The sequence below is a fragment of the Pleurodeles waltl genome, chromosome 1_1 (assembly GCF_031143425.1).
Source record: "Pleurodeles waltl isolate 20211129_DDA chromosome 1_1, aPleWal1.hap1.20221129, whole genome shotgun sequence".
Taxonomy (NCBI): domain Eukaryota; kingdom Metazoa; phylum Chordata; class Amphibia; order Caudata; family Salamandridae; genus Pleurodeles; species Pleurodeles waltl.
Window position 1 is genome coordinate 172,275,251 of NC_090436.1, and position 17,143 is coordinate 172,292,393.

Below are 17,143 nucleotides of genomic sequence, written 5' to 3' on the forward strand. Positions count from 1 at the left end.
TGGTCTCACCCTCATTAAAGCTTACATAGATGAAACCACTGGCACCAGCAATTACTCTGATGACCAAGTGTGTTTTGTTGTCCCTTGTGTGTAGATGTTGTGCTGCAAGCATGTCTGTCTGCAGGTCTCTGAGAATGCGTGTGTGTTCAACTGTCCAAAATTTACTTGAAAAGTCAGGACGTATTAAGTCGTATAAGGGTTTTATGCGTAATGCATAATCTGGAATGTAAGTTCTGCCAAAATTTAGGAAACCCAATAGAGATTGAAGTTTCTTAATCGTATTTGGAGGTTGTAATTGTGCGCATTTTTCTAAGAATTGTGGCAAGAGGCTCTTTCCTTCACTCAATAGCTCATATCCCAGAAAGAGGACACTGAGGAAGGCTATTTTGGGTTTTTTTAAGTTGAATTTGTAGTCAAATTCAGCAAATCCTACAACAATTAGGGCTACTCGTCTTAAATGTTGTAGCAATTCATCATCCCTGAGATAGATATCATCTACATAGGACAATGCTTCAGGGTCAATGTTGTGCAAAACTGCAGTCACACGAGCTGCGAACAGTCCTGGGCTGTTCTTGTACCCCTGGCATAAATGACAGAAGTTTTTCTGAGAGCCTAGTGCGCTGAAACTTGTTAAGTCTCTTCTCTCAGGCGCTATATTCTGGCAGAATTAACCATTGGAAATGTCCAATGTGGTTTTATATTTTTTACGCACTATGTTGTTCATCAGTGCTGTGCTATGTGAGTTTTATATAGCATATGTACATGTATGATTGTTTAAGTGTCTGTAGTCTAAGACTATTCTGTATGAATGGTCTGGTTTAGCTACTGGGAATAAAGGATTATTCATTAGGGATACACAGGGTTTAATTACACCCTGGTACTCCAGTTGTGTGAGAATTTCTCTCATGGGTGCTTTTGCATCATGTATTATTGGATATTGAGGTTGGGGTTGTGGTTGATTTTTAATAGGAATTACATGATGGGGGGAATCTTTATCCCATCCTACGTGGTTGCGATATAACGCAGGTGCCTGCGCCAATGCCCAATCGATGCCGTAGGATTCAGTGAGCTCCTCCAGAACAAGGGGCAAGAAAGAAGGTTTAATAAATTCTTCCCCAAATGGGCAGGTACGGACAAATTCAGGTGGCCAACAAAACATCATATATATTTGCCATGCGATCCCAAAAGATTGCGTCTATTGTGCGTTCAATGTATCCTTCTAACTGTAACGTTACTTTATACACCCTATCAGGTGTGGAGACTCGCATGTCCGCAGTTTCTACTTGTAGAAAGTCATCTGTTGCTTTCACCTCCAGATGCTCTAGAAGACTCCGAAGAACTATTGCGACCTCTGCCGCACTGTCTAGCAGTACTAGTGCCCACTTCCTGTTCTTCAAGAGGACCCTCTTCTTGAGCGGCATGTCGTACTACAACTGCTGACACCTTTTTCTTTTTAAATTGGGTTTTTGTTGGGGAGATTTCTCTTCCTTTTTAACAGAAACCTCTGATGAGCGCCTCGACTTCACGTACTCTGTTCTTCGCTCTGATCGCCCACCTCTCTCACTGCGTTCTGAAAGGAACGAGATTGGCGTGTATCAGTATATTGTTATCTATCAGGTGTTTTTATATTATCTCTATTTTAGAGATTATATCTATTCTGTGTGGTCTCCGTACGCGGAGATTCTCTCCTTTCTTTTTTAGAAGTTTATTGTTTTTTTATCCCAGCATTTCTTGTTACCCTCAGGAGCTTCCTTGGAAAAAATCTTTATTTGATTTGCCCTGAAACTGTGGTTTAGTTGGTCTGGTCCCTAGACTATCTCGACCAATGCTAGAATAGGTCTCTGCGATAATCTTTGGCAGCCCGCATTCAAGTTCTTGATCCTGTTGGGAAACATCCCGGAGCCGCATACGCACTGCTAGCGTGACTGCTTCCCCTTTAAGGTTACTTAAAATAATTGAGGATACTGTGGCAAAATTGCCCATTAATTGCATCCCTGGGTCTAGGGCCGGGGCAGCCCCGTATTAATCTGGAATTTGTTTCAACACTTCCGACAAGTTGGCAAGTGTCGGTGTACAGCGTGCGGTAGTATAGAGCATGGCAAATACCAATGTATTACAGTTATCTACTGTGGGGACCATCCCAAATGGCAAGCACATCGTTAGAATTCTATGCTTATCCTGAGGTCCCATATGGGGAAATAATGCTTCCAGTGAGTTTATTTTTTGAGGTACCCAAAACGGAATTTCTTCTTGTTTGTTGAGTACTTTACCCATAATCGAATGTACGGTTGCAGGGTTAATACCTGGCATCACTACATGTGGTTGGGCTGGAGCAGCCCGTGCTGAGTTTGTTTTCAATGTTTGCATTACAAACTGTACTAATCGTCTATACATTGCCGTCAGCTCAGTGTATAATCGACGGGCTTCAGCTACTGCTAAATGTGCTACTGCAGGGTGAGGTGTATAAGTGGCCAATAAAAACCAGGTAGGACCATCATTACTTAGAGGACCTAACTTAACTGGCAAAATCGTGTGGGATAGGACACCATCAAGCTAATTATTATGTTCTTGATAAGATAAAGGTATTTCTAAATATGCATATTGAGGTAACAAAGCATACAGTTTCTTCAGGGTTTAATCCAGTTTATTGAGTACAAGTCCAGTGTACAGAAGCCTCATCCTGTCAGCAAGACATTCACAGCCAACTGCCAACTAAGGAACCTTGTTTGATCCCTACTATTCCATATTCCATATTCTTAGAACTGTCTTGCTCACTAGAATGAGAGTTTCCAATAACAACAGAATACATACACAGTGCTTAGCAACAAGTAACTTAATACAACAGTCAGAATACAATACCACATCACCTCCCTTACATTACAGACATAAAACCTCAAAATACAACAGAAGATTCATAGGGCCAGATGTAGCAAAACCAGGTTTTGCGACTCGGAAATTGCGACTCGGAGCGACTCGCAATTTCCGAGTCGCAAAACCATATGCAGAATGGTGTCTCAGACACCTTCTGCGAGTCGCTATGGGGTCGCAAAGACCCACCTCATTAATATTAATGAGGTGGGTCGCATTTTGCGACCCCATAACAAGTCCCTGCACTCACAGGGATGGTGGCCTGCTGAAGTCAGCAGACCTCCATGTCTGTGACTGCTTTTTAAATAAAGCAGTTTTTTTATTTTATTTTGCAGCCCGTTTTCCTTAAAGGAAAACGAGTTGCAAAATAAAAAAAAGTATGAAACCATTTGGTTTCAGTTTTTCAGAGTAGTCCATTGGACCACTGCCTACTCTGAAAAACCCTTTTTGGCAACATTCACATGGGGACCCGTTCCCTTTTGCGAATGGGTTATCACCAGTGTGACACTGGTGGTAACTGCGAATTGCTTTGCGACCGCATTCGCGGTCACAAAGCAATTTAGCATAGTGATGCGAGTCGCAAATAGGAAGGGAACACCCCTTCCTATTTGCGAGTCGCATTCAGAATTTGAGAGTCTGTACAGACTCGCAAATTGTGAATGAGCATCGCAAACGGCATTTTGCATGGCGCAAACTGCGATTTTCGCAGTTTGCACCATGCAAAATGCTTGCTACATCTGGCCCATAGTTCCATAGATTGCATGAAAGCAAATAAACATGAATAAATTACACGTAGTCTCGTAGTCTCTCTGGCCTCCTTGCTGATCTTGTACATGAATAAATTACACGTAGTCTCGTAGTCTCTCTGGCCTCCTTGTTGATCTTGTACATGAATAAATTACACGTAGTCTCGTAGTCTCTCTGGCCTCCTTGTTGATCTTGTAGGTCTGAAACCCACCTTCTTTGCTGAATCAAAATCAATGTAAGACCCACCATCACCTGCATCTGATACACTTGCCTCCGGAGTGACAGACTCACTAATCTCTTCTGATCTACTGATACCACATTTTGCCACCCTATTTAAATTCCATATCTTATGATCATTCGTCTTTATTGCATTTTTAAAGAGTTTCAAAACCTTAAATGGACCTATAAATTTGATATGTGTTTTTCCTCCTCTAGGAGATTTTATCTTTATCCAATCCCCCACACTTATCCTGGTTTCTTTTACACTTTTGTGTGCGTAATACCATCTTTTCCTTTGATTTTTTTTTTCCCGTTCTATGTTCCTCCATCCATTCACGTCACCGAAGAGGGGATCAATACTCAAACGTTTCTCTTGTACCCATCCAGGAGCTACCTCATGGCAGGGTAGACTTCCCTTGAACAGGCAGAAGGGTGTCACTCCCGTGGACGAATTTGGAGTCAAACGATATTCCCGCACTTTCTTCTTTATCTAACTCTCCCACTTATTACCTTGTCTTTGTGCCAGTTGTATGCTTTCTTTAAGTACCTTGACAAAGCGTCCTACCACTCCATTGGATTCAGGATGATATAAAGCTGCCCTTTTGTGTTTAATCCCTCTATCTTTCAAAAAGGATTCCGTAGCCTTCAATGTAAATTGGACACCATTGTCGGTAAAAACAGAAGACGGAAACCCTTCCCTCTCAAAAAGTTCTTCTAGAAAGGTATAATTATATCTCTAGATTCTACTGAAATTACTATGTTTATCTCTGGCCATCTTGAATACATATCAATGGAAATTAATACATACCTGTCTATTGAACCCAGCCTCACTGGTCCCAGAATATCTAATGCTACATCCATCCAAGGTCCTAAGGCGTCCTCCCTTATCACCATGGGTTGTGTCCTGCATTTTAAGACTTTATCTGATTGGACAAACAAGTGACATTCCCTTACTTCTCTCTCCACCACAGTGTCCATGGCGGGCCACCAATAAGTGCACCTTAGTCTTTCTTTGGTTATGGAAATCCCCATATGACTACAGTGAGCATGTGCCACTAATTTTCCCCTCACAGAAAGGGGAGGAATCAACTTTCTACCTCTGACTAAAAGATCATCCACAATCGCTAATTCATCCTTTACTTGCCAGAAAGACACCAAACTTTCTCCACAATTTTTCTTAACACCCCATCCGCTTCTAGTATATTCCATTACTTTTTGTAAGGTGACATCTTTCCGTAGTTCTTTTCTCCATTCCGATTCTTGGATAACAGCGTTTGTTACCAAACTCACTCTAATACCCTGATCAAAATCATCACTCGCAAAGCATCTATCATCAACACTGTCATGCTCACTGTCTGTTTCTTCAGAAGAATAGGGCTTACAAAGTCTAGAGAGACAATCAGCTTGTATATTGAGTGCACCTGGTATATAAACTACTGTATAGTCAAACTCTTGCAAGGCCACTACCCATTTGCGAATGCGGTGTGATACTAAGTCAATTCCTTTGTTCTTGAATACATCATTTAAAGGCTTGTGATCTGTGATGACCTCAAAGTTACAGCCCAACAAAAAATTTCTCAATTTTCTTATTGCCCAATAAACACTCAGTGCTTCCTTTTCAATCACAGAATAATTGTGTTCTGCCCCTTTCAAACTTCTAGACAAAAATAAAATCGTCCTATTGATACTATCAGCTCTCTGCGTTAACACCGCATCAATGCCCTTCGAGCTGGCATCAAACATCAATTTGATTTGATCATTTGGATCATAGCTCCCTAAATCCACTGCACTGTGTAGAAAACATTTAATATCATGAAACTAATTTGAACATTGATTGTCCCAGGAGAATTCACTACCCTTCTTCAAGAGACTTCTCATGTTCCTCGTTCTCTCAGCAAATTTTGGTACAAATTTATTATAAAATTCAGCCATCTCAAGAAATGTTACTAGTTCCTCCTTGTTTTCTGAAGTGGGCATATTTATGATTGTGTTAACTAAAGCAGATTTAGGGCAAATCCATTTTTCCAAGATCGCATGCCCCAAATATTCAATGGTAGAGGTGTTAAACATCAATTTTTCAGATTTCAGAGTTAGACCTGAGTTTTCCAACCTGTGCAAGACTGTTTCCAAACTCTTATTATGTTTAGTTAAGTCAGCTCCATATACTAAAATGTCATCCTGATAGATCTTAACACCTTCCACCCCCTTAATACTTTTTCAAGTGCTCTTTGAAATACAGATGCTGCTGAGATTAAGCCAAAAGGCATCCTGAGAAACTTGAAGGTAACAAAAGGGGTAATAAAAGTTGTGAGATCTTGAGAAGATGGATGTAATTCTATCTGATGGTATGCAGAGGAAAGGTCGAGAGTAGAAAAGTGCTTTGCATCATTAAGAGAGCACAGCATTTCATTAATGTTGGGAAGAGGATGATGGTCCACTACCACGGCTTTGTTTAATTCTCTGAGATCTACACAAAGTCTTACTTCTCCATTGCCCTTTTTTGTCATGACCACTGGGGCCACCCATTCAGAAGCCTCTACTTCTTGAATTATAGCACTAGAGATTAACCTATCTATCTCTTCTTTCATTTTATGTCTGACAGTGAAAGGAACCGACCTTAACTTTGCTATTTTGGGTTGAGCTCCAGGCTTCAAACTAATCACAAGTTGATAATTATTTAGACAGCCAATATCTTTTTTTTTTTAAACCTCCGGGAATTTGTCTATCCAAGTTTTCCCTTGTTCTTCGACTTGGCCCACAGTAGAAGAATCCTTAAGAAGTACTGATGGAACCTCATTCGGGTCAAGGTAGATCCGCAAATCACGTTGGTGAAACCAGCTTATCAAGGAATCTCCTTTCAATGACACATCCACTTTTGCTGGTATCACACGTTCCTTGAACTCAATAGTACCCCAAAAGTACCCAAGTAGTTTGATTGGCACACCGCCATAACCTTTGGGAGAGATATCAGGCTTCTGTAAACTTAGTTTGCTTTTCAAGTGTGGATCATAAAAACTCTTAGGGACTAGAGTTATTTTAGCTCCAGAATCAAATAAAACTTTTACCCTTTCACCATTCACTAAAATTGTTTCAAGGGGACCATTCAAGGATCCACTCCCATTCTGCAAGATATCAACTTAATTTACCAAATCTACCTCATCACTTGTGTCTTCATAATCTACTTCACTAACCTTCTTAGTACCTATTTTTGTCTTGCAACATTTTGCTAAATGTCCTCTCTTACAACAGTTTTTGCACAATACTTTCCAAGCAGGACATTCCTTGTTATTGGCCATATGAGCTACATTGCCATACCTAAAACATTTCCCTGTAAATGCCTTTATCCCTTTAACGTCATTCTACTCTCTAACACGTTTGAACTCTGTCTCACAATTTTGTACAGTTTTAACCCCTTCTGTGCCCAGGACGAAATGGTTACGTCCTGAGGCACAGTGCTGCTGTGCCCAATACGTAACCATTACATCCTGGGCACACAGCCCAGAGGGAGCGCTAGCGCTCCCTCTGTGGGGTTCCCCCCACACCCCCAAGGCAGGGATGGAAGGGGAAGCCCTTCCTCTTCCACCCCCGAACCCCCCAGCCCCCCTGTGACGTCAGCGCGCGATCGCACGCTGTTTGTCACAGGGCCTCCTCCCATCGCGCTGGAAGCTCAGCTTCCAGCACAATCGGAAGAGAAATGCTTTGCATTTCTCTTCTAATCACGTGTGGGAGGCTGAGAGAGGCTTCAAAGGGAAGGAAAGTTATTTCCTTCCCTTTGAAGTCTCCCTCTGCGTTTTGGCAGCCGGATTGAAAGCAATCCGGCTGTCAAAACGCCCACTAGACACCAGGGATTTAATTTTAAAAAGGAAATTGGCATGAGGGAGCGACCCCTTGGGCAAGGGTCGCTCCCAGGGGGGGCATTTTTTTTAAGGCCTTTTCTGCCCCCTCGGGGGCAGATCGGCCTATTATTAGGCCTTTTCTGCCCCCAGGGGGCAGAAACCTCTAGGCACTAGGGATAAAAAAATTTTTTTTGTTTTTTTTTGTTTTGTTTTTTTGTTTTAGAGGTGGGGAGCGACCCCTTAGGCAAGGGTCACTCCCCTGGAGGGGCAAATTGTATTTAGGCCATTTCTGCCCGCTTTGGGGGCAGATCGGCCGATTTTAGGTCAATCTGACCCCAAGGGGGGCAGAAACCACTAGGCACAAGGGATCTTTTTTTTTTCGCAGTCACGCAAGGGGAGCGACCCCGTAGGCAAGGGTCACTCCCCAGGGGGTGTGGGGGGACAAATTATTTTAGGCCATTTCTGCCCCCCCAGGGGCAGATCGGCCTATTGTTATTAGGCGATCTGGCACTGCGGGGGCAGAAACCTCTAGGCGCCAGGGCTACTTTATTTTGTGTTTTTTTTTATTTTTTTTTATTTTTTAGAGATGGGGAGCGACCCCTTAGGCAAGGGTCGCTCCGCTGGAGGGGCAAATTGTATTTAGACCATTTCTGCCCCCCTTGGGGGCAAATCGGCCGATTTTAGGTGAATCTGCCCCCAAGAGGGGCAGAAACCACTGGGCACGGGGATCTTTTTTTTTGCACCGTCATGCAAGGGGAGCGACCCTATAGGCAAGGGTCGCTCCCCGGGGGGATGGGGTGGCAAATTTGTTTTAGGCCATTTCTGCCCCCCCTGGGGGCAGATCGGCCTATGTTATTAGGCCGATCTGCCCCCGGGGGGGCAGAAACCTCTAGGCGCCAGGGCTAAAAAAAAAATTGTGTTTTTCTTTTTTGTTTGATTGTTTTTTTAGAGATGGGGAGCGACCCCTTAGGCAAGGGTCACTCCCCTGGAGGGGCAAATTGTATTTAGGCCATTTCTGCCCGCTTTGGGGGCAGATCGGCTGATTTTAGGTCAATCTGCCCCCAAGGGGGGCAGAAACCACTAGGCACCAGGGATCTTTTTTTTTCCGCCGTCACGCAAGGGGAGCGACCCTATAGGCAAGGGTCGCTCCCCGGGGGGATGGGGTGGCAAATTTGTTTTAGGCCATTTCTGCCCCCCCTGGGGGCAGATCGGCCTATGTTATTAGGCCGATCTGCCCCCGGGGGGGCAGAAACCTCTAGGCACCAGGGATCTTTTTTTTTTCGCCGTCACGCAAGGGGAGCAACCCCGTAGGCAAGGGTTGCTCCCCAGGGGGTGTGGGGGGACAAATTATTTTAGGCCATGTCTGCCCCCCCGGGGGCAGATCGGCCTATTGTTATTAGGCGATCTGCCCCCGCGGGGGCAGAAACCTCTAGGCGCCAGGGCTACTTTATTTTGTGTTTTTTTTTTGTTTGTTTGTTTTTTTAGAGATGGGGAGCGACCCCTTAGGCAAGGGTCGCTCCCCTGGAGGGGCAAATTGTCTTTAGACCATTTCTGCCCCCCTTGGGGCCATATCGGCTGATTTTAGGTGAATCTGCCCCCAAGGGGGCAGAATCCACTGGGCACAGGGATCTTTTTTTTTGCACCGTCACGCAAGGGGAGCGACCCCGTAGGCAAGGGTCGCTCCCCGGGGGGGTTAGGTGGGCAAATTTATTTTAGGCCATTTCTGCCCCCCCTGGGGCCGGCTGAGCAAGAGGCCAAAATCCACAGGTAGGCACTTTGCAAAAAACACCTCTGTGAAAAAATGTGATGTGTCCACGTTGTGTTTTGGGCCATTTTCTTTCATGGGCGCTAGGCCCACCCACACAAGTGAGGTACCACTTTTATCGGGAGACTTGGGGGAACGCTGGGTGGAAGGACATTTGTGGCTCCTCTCAAATTCCAGAACTTTCTGTCACCAAAATGAGAGGAAAAAGTGATTTTTGCCCACATTTTGAGGTTTGCAAAGGATTCTGGGTAACAGAACCTGGTCAGAGCCCCACAAGTCACCCCATCCTGGATTCCCCTAGGTGTCTAGTTTTCAGAAATGTGCTGCTTTGCTAGGTTTCCCCAGGTGCCGGCTGAGCTAGAGGCCAAAATCTACAGGTAGGCACTTTGCAATAAACACCTCTGTTTTCTGTCAAAAAATGGGATGTGTCCACGTTGTGTTTTGGGGCATTTCCTGTCGCGGGCGCTAGGCCTACCCACACAAGTAAGGTATCATTTTTATCGGGAGTCTTGGGGGAACGCTGGGTGGAAGGAAATTTGTGGCTCCTCTTAGATTCCAGAATTTTCTGTCACCGAAATGTGAGGAAAATGTGTTTTTTTAGCCAAATGTTGAGGTTTGCAAAGGATTCTGGGTAACAGAACCTGGTCAGAGCCCCACAAGTCACCCCATCTTGGATTCCCCTAGGTCTCTAGTTTTCAAAAATGCACAGGTTTGGTAGGTTTCCCTAGGTGCCGGCTGAGCTAGAGGCCAAAATCTACAGGTAGGCACTTTGCAAAAAACACCTCTGTTTTCTGTCGAAAAATGGGATGTGTCCACGTTGTGTTTCGGGCCATTTCCTTTCGTGGGCGCTAGGCCTACCGACACAAGTGAGGTACCATTTTTATCGGGAGACTTGGGGGAACGCTGGGTGGAAGGAAATTTGTGGCTCCTCTCAGATTCCAGAACTTTCTGTCACCGAAATGTGAGGAAAATTTGTTTTTTTAGCCAAATTCTGAGGTTTGAAAAGGATTCTGGGTAACAGAACCTGGTCAGAGCCCCATAAGTCACCCCATCTTGGATTCCCCTAGGTCTCTAGTTTTTAAACATGCACAGGTTTGGTAGGTTTCTCTAGGTGCCGGCTGAGCTAGAGGCCAAAATCTACAGGTAGGCACTTTGCAAAAAACACCTGTTTTCTTTGAAAAAATGGGATGTGTCCAAGTTGTGTTTTGGGCATTTCCTGTCGCAGGCGCTAGGCCTACCCACTAAAGTGAGTTATCATTTTTATCGGGAGACTTGGGGGAACATAGAGTAGCAAAACAAGTGTTATTGCCCCTTGTCTTTCTCTACATTTTTTCCTTCCAAATATAAGAGAGTGTGTAAAAAAGATGTCTATTTGAGAAATGCCCTGTAATTCACATGCTAGTATGGGCACCCCGGAATTCAGAGATGTGCAAATAACCACTACTCCTCAACACCTTATCTTGTGCCCATTTTGGAAATACAAAGGTTTTCTTGATAGCTATTTTTTACTCTTTATATTTCAGCAAATGAATTGCTGTACACCCGGTATAGAATGAAAACCCACTGCAGGGTGCAGGTCATTTATTGGCTCTGGGTACCTAGAGTTCTTGATGAACCTACAAGCCCTATATATCCCCGCAACCAGAAGAGTCCAGCAGACATAACGGTATAGTGCTTTAAAAAATCTGACATTGCAGGAAAAAGTAGTAAAACGTAGAGAAAAATTGCAGTTTTTTTCACCTCAATTTCAATATTTTTTTTTTCCAGTTGTTATTTTTTGTAGGAAACCCTTGAAGGATCTACACACTTTACCCCTTGCTGAATTCAGAATTTTGTCTACTTTTCAGAAATGTTTTGGTTTCTGGCATCCAGCATTGGTTTCATGCCCATTTCTGTCACTGACTGGAAGGAGGCTGAAAGCACAAAAAATCGTAAAAATGGGGTATGTCCCAGTAAAATGCCAAAATTGTGTTGAATAATTGTTTTTTCTGATTCAAGTCTGCCTGTTCCTGAAAGCTGGGAAGCTGGTGATTTTAGCACCGCAAACCCTTTGTTGATGCCATTTTCAAGGAAAAAACCACAAGCCTTCTTCTGCAGCCCCTTTTTCCCATTTTTTTTAAAAAAACGAAATTTTCACTGTATTTTGGCTAATTTCTTGGCCTCCTTCTGGGGAACCCACAAAGTCTGGGTACCTCTAGAATCCCTAGGATGTTGGGAAAAAAGGACGCTAATTTGGCGTGGGTAGCTTATGTGAAAAAAAGTTATGAGGTCCTAAGTGCGAACTGCCCCAAATAGCCAAAAAAAGGCTCGGCACAGGAGGGGGAAAATGCCTGGCAGCGAAGGGGTTAACAGAACCCCCTTCTTCCACGTCATAAGTAAATGTAGTTACATTCTGATTCTTCAAAATCTGGACACAGTTCTTAGAGTGTTCACAGGCTTTAGCCATGGTGACCACTTCATCTAAGGATGGATTATCTTTTTGCCACATGTTTTCTCTGGCCTTTTCCAGCGAGCAACCCAACATGAATTGGTCTCGTAGGCGCTCTTCATAAGAAGGACCAAAAGAAAAGTTAGCGGCCAGACCACGTAGCGCTGTAATGTATTGTTCAATTGTTTCATCTTGTTGTTGTAATCTCTTTCCAAATTGATAACGTTCTAAAACTGTGCAGACTTTGGGTAAATAATGTAAATTGAGTTTTTTGATATAAATCTCATATTCGTTGAGGCCAGTGGAGTCATTGTCTGATAACTCAGGCAGATTTTCAAATATTTCTTGTCCCTCAGTGCCTAGACAGTGCATTAATAAGGAAGTCTTCCTCTCCGCACTAAGAGACGTGTCACAGACTTTTGCGTAATTCATAAACACCTTTTCCGACTTCTGCCATTTGATAAAGGGCTCCCCAGGAGATACTAAGAAGAAGGGTGCTGCTGGTACGTTTTGCATGTTGACGTTGACCGCGTGTGCTGGTGTTGACTCTTAAGTAGTAGTTAAATATACTCTAACGAAGACACAGGGTAATCCTATACCAGTATTCAATTAATAAGAAAGTGTGTACAGTACCATAGAAAACAAAACAATAAAATTTGTGAATATTCACTCTAATTGATAGAAAATTCTAAAGTCCCTTCACAGATACAGAATCTTGTGAAGATCCCATTTCATGTATTTGTTTTCGTTGCGCCTGTTGTTTAAACGAAGGTGAAGTTCCTGTGCAACAAAACTACGTTTTTCTTCGTTCTCTAGTGGTATATGAAGACGCTGTACCCTTGTTGCGTTAGAGGGATACAGAGACACGGTTACAAGCGTCTCTTCGTTGCCTGGGAGATGTGTGAGGGTGTTGTGTGCGCAGGGCTCTACGCGTGTGCTGCAGAGTTGCTGAGCGTCCCCTCGTTGTCTTGGAGACGCGTAGGGACGCTATGCACGCGCGGTGCTCCGCAGCGTCTACGCCTAGCGCCTTGTGTCAGGAGGCGCGAGGCAGAAAGAGAAAGTTTTTTCGGCGCACGTCTTGTATCGGGAGGGGGGCAGAAAGAGAAAGTCTTCTTCTTTTTTTTTTTTTTAGTTCTTTAACCCACGTTCCTGGCCCGAAACTCACTTGCCGGTCCAGGGATAAGCTTGTCTGCATCCGCCTCCAGTGCCAAGCTGGATCAGGCATGGCTTGTGGAAAGGAAAACAGGCAGTAAGGCAGCGCCCAGTTGAGGCTTCAGGTCCGTGGGGTCCTCGCAACTCTCGTCGCCAAAATGAGGTAACAAAGCATACAGTTTCTTCAGGGTTTAATCCAGTTTATTGAGTACAAGTCCAGTGTACAGAAGCCTCATCCTGTCAGCAAGACGTTCACAGACAACTGCCAAATAAGGAACCTTGTTTGATCCCTACTATTCCATATTCCATATTCTTAGAACTGTCTTGCTCACTAGAATGAGTGTTTCCAATAACAACAGAATACATACACAGTGCTCAGCAACAAGTAACTTAATACAACAGTCAGAATACAATACCACACATATGCTCTGTATTGTCCAGGTACGTTTGCAAGTCTATAATGATGAAATGTGTTTGTGTTCCCATCACCTGCTGGAAATGTGACCCAAGAATAAAAAAGTTCTGTTCTATAAGCTGGATGGGCGTCCACCACAAATGTGACTGGACTCGCCTGGGCCGTTAGGCCATTTGCCAGTAAATGTGCAGTCAGGGTTTGTCTAATATTGACTGCAATTGCTACCTGTTGCGGATTTGCCATAGTAGATGGTAATTTGTTCAGAGAAGGCACATCAAATAGGGATTTTCCTTTTAGAGTTCAAGCTTGAACTACCTCCAGCATCAGATAGGGTGACCTACTTAGCTGAGGAGGAAATCCTCAATACCACGGACATCTCCGTATATAGTACTGAGGTGTCTTTGTATATAATGAGACAGAAAATTAGAGCCTGACCAAACGTTGGCGGCGCATGTCACGTAGGCTCTCATTATTCTAATGAGACTACTGGATTTCGAGCAGCAGGATCGCCTGCGGTGTGGGAGACTGAGTCTGACCCACTACAGGTGACACCTGTCGCTCTAATCTGGGTTTTGCTCTGGCTAACTAACAGTGCCTCGCCTCTACCCAACGGCAGGGGTGATTGGGCAGCTGAGTGAATCACATAACTGGTTTCTCAGGGAAGCCGTGGTCACTCAGGTCTCATCCGTTTCTCTCAGTTACATTAGTCTCCTATACACAATGACAAAAAGAGGCAGTAATTGTTTCAGTAATGCTTTTAATGAAGCGACTGCATCTTAGATAGCAAAGCGTGGACTGCAATAACCAGGACGATACAGCATGACAAGATTAACATTGTGACAAGGAGAATAAAACATAGAAATAATGCTACCATATTGTCACTAGAGTCAATAGACTAATTCCTACGTAGGTTATAATAGAGCACAGCATGTTAAGCTCTAATTCTGCCCTTCATGTTCCCCTGGGAAGACATCATCCCCCATACCTGAGCAAAGGCCTGAAGTCTGCAAAAGCAGCTGTAGCGAAGCATTCAGCAATCAGCACACAGTCGTGGTTTTCTGGCTGGAATCTCCCTTTAACGTGTAAGGGACAGGGAAGTGTTTTTATAATGAAACAGCTGATGTTCTGAGAAAATGTCCCTACATAAGGATGTGTGCTTTCTATGAATGTCACAGGCAAAACTTTATACTACGTTCACCAGCAACCCATCTTATTGCAGCCTTGGAAGAAGCACAGAGTGAGCAAGAATGTCTTGTTTGAGAACGGAGTACTGGCCTAGGCAAAAACTGTTAGATAGAGAGAAATAAAACAAGACCGTAAAAGTGGCTATTGTAACAATAATAAAGGGAAGCTGAATAAAATATATCTAGGTTAAAGTGCACAGCGGCAGGCCTAGTATGTTAAAATAACGTGGATGGAGCTATAACTACAATGGCTACACAACAGCACCTTCTCCGAGAGGTTGTTCCACCTCTTCCTGATGTCCTCCCTTGTGTATAGATAGGTGCCTATAGCATTGACCCTGTTGACTATTCTTTGTCACAACTCCACTTTCCTGGCTATTGATGTTTGCTGGTCCTGTGCTCCCAACATGTATGGCTGTACCCTGACAATTTCATTTCCCATGACCCTCAACTCATCATCACTGAAACGTGGGTATTTTGCGGTGGAGATGGTAGTGGTGGTAAAGACAGAGAGGTAGTGTCAAAAAAGTGGAAAATTGTACCAGAGGTAAGTGATGAGGTGTAGGTGCCGTGATGTGTGTGAGTGATGGCTGTTGTGTGTTGTGTGTGTGTCAGGATACTTCAATTCGATTTCCTCAGAAGCAGAAGATAACTCCTCAGTCCCGACCCGAGCTACCCACAACGAATATTAATCCTTCGTGCTGAGTACCCCGGAGGGGGAAAGGGGAATGGGATGGTAGAGAGACTGCCACAGAGATGATGAACGCCAGTTGTAAATGCTTGTTTATTTAAGTTTGTTTCTCTTTTAAACTCTATTTTGGTTTATTACCATTGAATTTGTAAATGCTTATTTGTTAACAGTTCGTTTCTCCTTTAAACTTGGCCTTTGTTTATAACCTTGACATTTGTAGATACTTGCTCTTTTAAAGTTCGTTTTTTCTTTGACTTTAATATCTTAAACAAGAACCTTGTAAACATAAGGTTACTTCATACATTAACTCTGTAGCCTTGCCGACTTCCACGGGAACGGTCTACTATCAAACTCTTCGAATAAACCTTGACAATATTTATCCGTTTTCTGTAATATAATCTTCAAATGTAATTTTACCTCACAGGAGTTTCTGTTCTGAAGCGCGCTCTCTGTCCACACAGCTGATTCCTGTCAGACCTCAGTTGAAGTGAAAGGCTTCCAGCTGGAGAGCTCGTAACCTAGCAACCAACCGATTGCAAGACTAGAACTGTAACTAACCTTCAGGACTCACAGCGGCCATCTTGGATCTTCTCTTCTTGATTCTTCCTTTGAAATAAGCGCAAGATTACTCTGCAAACCTTCTTCCAGTTTGGGCTTTGCTGTCTCCACTGAGGATATCTCTTTGCTTTTCTCATGCACTTCTTTGATTTGACTTGGCAAGTTTGTGTGGTCATGACAGTACTCCCCCTCAAGGAACAGTTCTCCAATTTAGGTTTGCTTGGGTAGGTTCTATGAAAGTTTCTCACTAATCTTGAAGCATGTACATACTCGTGTGGCTCCCAGGATCGTTCTTCTGGACCATAACCTTTCCAATCAATTAGATAATAAAGCAGGCCATTACGGATTTTGGAATCTAAGATTTGATTGACCTCATACTCTTCTTCAGAGCTAATCTGGATAGGAATTGGAGGGGAGTTTTGACGTAAATTTGGAGGACTGTTCTTTAACAAGGAGACATGGAAAACAGGATGTATCTTTAGATGAGCTGGCAACTGCAATTTAACTGCCACTGGATTGATCATCTTGTCAACTTTGAATGGGCCTATAAATCATGGCTGAAATTTGCAATTTCCTTTGAGACGTAAATGACGAGTGGATAACCAAACTTTGTCTCCTTTCAAATAAATGGGGCTTTCTCTTCTTTTTCTATCAGCCTGAGTCTTATATGAGTCTTTTGCTTGAATTTGGTTTTTTCTAGCCCTAACTAACGTGGTCTGCAAATCCCTCACCATCTCTTCTACTGCAGGCACTGAATCATCTTCTTTACCCAACATTACATTAGGATGTCTACCATGGTTCAGATAAAAGGGGGTGAACCCAGTGGTGGAATGAACAGCATTATTGTAAGCAAATTCAGCTGCCCACATCAACTCTGGCCATTCCTTCTCTTTATCGAATAAATTGAGTCTTAAATACTGTTCTAACTCTTGATTCACTCTCTCTGTTTGCCCATCGGTTTCAGGATGGTAACTGGTAGAGTAACGAGAATCAATTCCTAATCTTTTACTAAAGGCCTTCCAAAAGCGAGAAACAAATTGGGACCCCCTGTCTGAAACTAGAATTTTTGGGATACCATGGGCGCGTACTATGTGTTGTGTAAACAACTGTGCAACCTGTGGGGCTCGAGGGATATCTTTCAAAGGAATGAAATACGCCATTTTAGTGAAAGTGTCTACAAAAACTAGGATAGTGTTAAAACCTTGGCTACTAGGGAGGTCCACTATAAGATCCATAGTAACAGTATGCCAGGCATGGGGTGCAGTGGGCAAAGGTCTTAA